Here is a 4,198-nt window from a genome sequence, read left to right as displayed (position 1 = left end):
AAAACCTATCCCTTCTATTATGATATGAATAAATCCTACTTAACCGCTAAAGGAACGTAGTTGCATTTCTATTCTATAAGGAGAGGGATTGAAGCTTATTTGATAGAACCTAGGAGAAGTATGTTTCATTGCAGGTTCTTTAGAGCTTGGAGTTTAGAAGCATACTTGTTAGAGTAAGGAGCGGAGATACTCGACTGATAGGGAGAGGAACGAAGTAACGTGTTGTTGATAGAACAAGGTATGAAGTAGCTCGACATTATAAAAGGAGAGGGGTTGGCTGGCTTCCCTACTTCATCTTCTATCTTTCTTCCACCCCCTGGACACCATTCTACCCAGAACTCGTGTATGGATCGAGAGTTTAGAATGCCATTAGAGAAAAGGCGTCATGAGTGGAAACACTCAGATGTGAGGTTAGTTACCTCAGTCTATGGAGGTCCTTCAGACGCACGGGCGTGGGTGAAGGTTACACTGTAACAGGTGTATATTTTCGCTCATATCCTGAGCGGGTATTTGATTGAAGTGTTAAATACGTCGTCCTGGTCCTACTAAGATCAGCGCCAACCATTGACAACACAAGATCGCTGCGAGGAGAGTGCCCGACCTATTTGTCTTTCTCGCACCGATGATTAAACATAATTGCGTTATGAAAGAATGTTCGATCATCAAACTAAGACTCACTGAAAGCTGTCGTTCACGTCAGGGCATATAGATCAGCGGATATGTAGTTTCATGTACTGATTCTCTTCGAGATTGGGTTGGTGTTCAGTGTGGGTAGTCTCATTTGCTAATCTATATGTTTTCAGTTTCAAGAGGGAAGAAGCGGGGTAGAGTAATTTGTCAACTCATCAGGCTGATGACCTGAAGATTGCAGGTTCGAATCCTGTCCCTGCCTAATCATCTAAGGTCGTAGTCAGCCTCAATCTTTCTGATTCGTAAGTAACTCAGTGAGTGCTTTCCTTTTCCCATGTCTTTTTTGGTCAACAACCAACCACATTTCTATATAGTCAAAACACTAGTCCTACATGCTTGACGGGGTTCAGTTTGTATGGAGTGAAGATTTTTTTGAATGTAAGTAAAATGGATAAAAAGATCGATTTTTTTTTCTTTTTCGTTTCTTATCTATCCCATAGCTGTTGTTGTTCTCTATTCCCTTTTTAGAGGGGAGCGCCCACCCGCATTGAATCTCCCCGATCCGGGTCTCGATCTCACTTTTGCCTTTTATGCTTTGCATTCATAAATGAATATTCGACTTGAAAACCTGTTCAAGGAACGCTTTGGGGAGTATTACGTATTGCCAAACGGCTTCACTTTCTCAGCTGGGGCATCTATACTCACAAGTTGAAACCTTACAGGGTTTGCAAGATATCTTTGTTGATCTATTTTTTGAAGGGGGGCAAAGCCCTTCTTTTTTGACTGCTTTGGAGTTTGTTCTTAATTGGGTGGAGAAAGATGATTCGCTTTTTTTATGTTCCTTTAGCCTCTCGTGGAGATCGAATCCCGACTTTTTCTGACTGATGAACGAAATTAGTGCAGCGGCAAGGAGCGTTTTTGACTTCCTAACATGGATACCAATTCTGGGTCAGAGAATTCATAGTAAGGCGATACGCTCTTTGATGCAGTAGATCAGCGGACCGGATGATTGACATGTGAGGCGAGAGTGTCCGGTCTGCTTCAAGTCCTACCGTTCAATACTAGACTTCTTCTTCCACTTCCAGGAGCAACCTCTATCCTTTTGAGGTGAGGCCTTTGACTCCGCTTGCCTCTACTTTTCATGTCAAGCGTACAAGTGTAGTTTAGTGGGATTGACTTATAAAGACAGGAATTCTTTTTCATCTCCTCGGGCAAGACCCTGTATAAGTCGACGTCTTAACCTGACTTCCTGAGCTCAAAGATTTGATGATAGGGATTGTTCACAGCACTAGTTGTCACCGTCTAATCCTTTCATAAAAGACATTCACTGACCCACGTAGGACTGCTGAATGGAATGATTCCTCCCCCGAGGGTGATGGAAGGGAGGGCACGACCCGATCTAAGATTACTCCCTGAGCAGAGTCTGACTTTTCGAAAAGAAGAGAGGAAGGGGCGTACCAAAAAGTTCTCCAATTCGATGAGGACAAGCAGGCACAACAATCCCAGGAAAGGTTCAAAGCACGTAGTTGCAAAGCTAATATTCAGAAGTTCAGTTCGTGAGATAGCTCCCCGGACCAGATCTTTTTGATAGATTCCTAGTACCGACCTTCTGTTCAGTGTAGGGAAGGGATTTGCCGCAAGCCAACAAGGAATCAAAGTACCCGTGCTATCAGTACAAGTATAAGCTGGATCATACCACACGGGAGCAGGATTCGCGTTCCACCTCTAAACCATAGGATCAGGCAATTAGAATCATGCCACTTTTTTATGGCAGGTTGAAGTTTCAGGCCAAGGGCGAAAGCAACTATGACTGACATCCTTAGATGAGCTTCAGGCCACTTGACCAATAGGCAAGCTCAAGTAGCTTTCAATCGGGGAGGATCAAGTCCAAAAGAAAGAGTGAAGGATCTATCTTTTGCCCCACTGTATAAAGAAACCAAGCCAACCGAAACCGATTCAAGAGCCCTTCTATTTTTTATGTTATTTTATTATTACTTTTGCTCTGACTTTGAGCGATTCCATATCAACTAATGGAATCATAATAATAATTTCAATGAAAGGTTTAAGTAGTGCTTTTTTATTAATTCAATTATATGATGTTGTTCTACCTATTTGTCTGTCGAGGAACGTAGTCGCTTTCTGGTTGAGTTGAGCGTATGTCTTTGCCCAGATATTTTTCCTTTGTTTGAAAAAGACTAACTACTATAGTATAGTAAGGGGCCTTTTCTTGCTTGTTAGCGCTGTTTTTTGATTGCAGGGCGCTAGCTTACTAATAAAGAATATATATATATATATATATATATATATATATATATATATATATATATATATATATATATATATATATATATATATATATATATAGGGCTTTTTTCTTTCATCTTTCATCTTGATCGGAATCGATTCTATGATTGAATAGCAGAAGTGCTACTTATTAATTAGTAGTATAAACTCGAAGAGACAGACAAAGAGGCAATCATACCTGCTAACTCCTAGGATGAGAAGTAGGTCCCTTGTTTTTGGCAGGAATAGTTCCATTGTTGCCCCTCGGGAGAGTGATCTACTTAGCGAACTAGCAGGATGCAGAGATCGATTGATAAAGATGAACCTCGAGAGTGGATGGTTGACCGCCGCCCCCTTGTCCTGGAGGCTCTCCGGCCGAGGAGGGGCTTGCTATCGTAACCTTTTATCCCGGTGTATGTGAAAAAGAGTGACGAACCCTTTTTTGTTCGGTCATAGGTTGGTGTCCAAAGAATGAGAGTCGGCTTCCTTAACTTAAGTCCGTTGTTCCTCAGTAGCTCAGTGGTAGAGCGGTCGGCTGTTAACTGACTGGTTGTAGGTTCAAATCCTACTTGGGGAGAATTTGGAGTTATAGCTTTTCTGACCTAGCGACCCCAGTCCTTCCCCTTAGTTTCTAAACTAGTAGAATCGTGGGACATCCAAAATGGGAAGTTTCTTGTTTCTTTTTTTTCTATTTCTTACTCCCTTTTTTAGTTTAGGAACTTGGTTTGTTCAATTCACTTGCTCATGAACTCGCAGCTTCGCCAGAAGCGACTAGGGGGGAGCTGTCGTAGAAGCTTTGCCCTTTGTACAGAGATTGTTATGAACTGACTAGCGGAACGCTAGCTAAGCTAAAAAAGAGTCTGAGTTCCCTTCAATCAAATCAATAAGCTTTATTTCAGGTTTTTATCCCTCCTTCTTAGAACCCATTGATGGAGGGGGGCCTCAGCCCGGGAAGGGGAGAGTGGCCAAGTGGTCAAAAGCGACAGACTGTAAATCTGTTGAAGTTTTTCTACGTAGGTTCGAATCCTGCCTCTCCCACTTGTTTGTTGTAGACTTCTTCGAAGAGAAAGGGGGAGAAAGAAATCCTATAGCTTAGCTTGAGTAAAGCCCATTAGTATTAGTAGTAATTGGATCTTTTCTAAGGTTTGAGGATGTTGTATCGATAGGTGCGGAAGATTTATATTGATATAAAGATAACGTCAGCATATTGGCTCCAGCCGGTAGCACGGGGCTTGCGAATTCTTCGATCCATACCCTCTGAGTTAAAGAGTGGGTCGGCACAGTT

The 4,198-nt window shown here is 42.1% G+C and overlaps 1 non-coding gene across 1 annotated transcript; it reads left to right on the top strand.

Annotated features, from left to right (window-relative positions):
- The first annotated feature begins 3,868 nt into the window (after nt 1-3,868).
- Nucleotides 3,869-3,951, top strand: TRNAY-GUA (transfer RNA tyrosine (anticodon GUA)). Its single transcript has one exon. It is a non-coding gene; the product is annotated as a tRNA-Tyr (tRNA).
- Nucleotides 3,952-4,198: the final 247 nt, after the last annotated feature.

The sequence above is a fragment of the Vigna unguiculata genome, chromosome 4, assembly GCF_037176805.1.
Source record: "Vigna unguiculata cultivar grain cowpea cultivar isolate G323 ecotype 2 chromosome 4, ASM3717680v1, whole genome shotgun sequence".
Taxonomy (NCBI): domain Eukaryota; kingdom Viridiplantae; phylum Streptophyta; class Magnoliopsida; order Fabales; family Fabaceae; genus Vigna; species Vigna unguiculata.
This window is presented reverse-complemented; position numbering and strand designations above follow the sequence as displayed.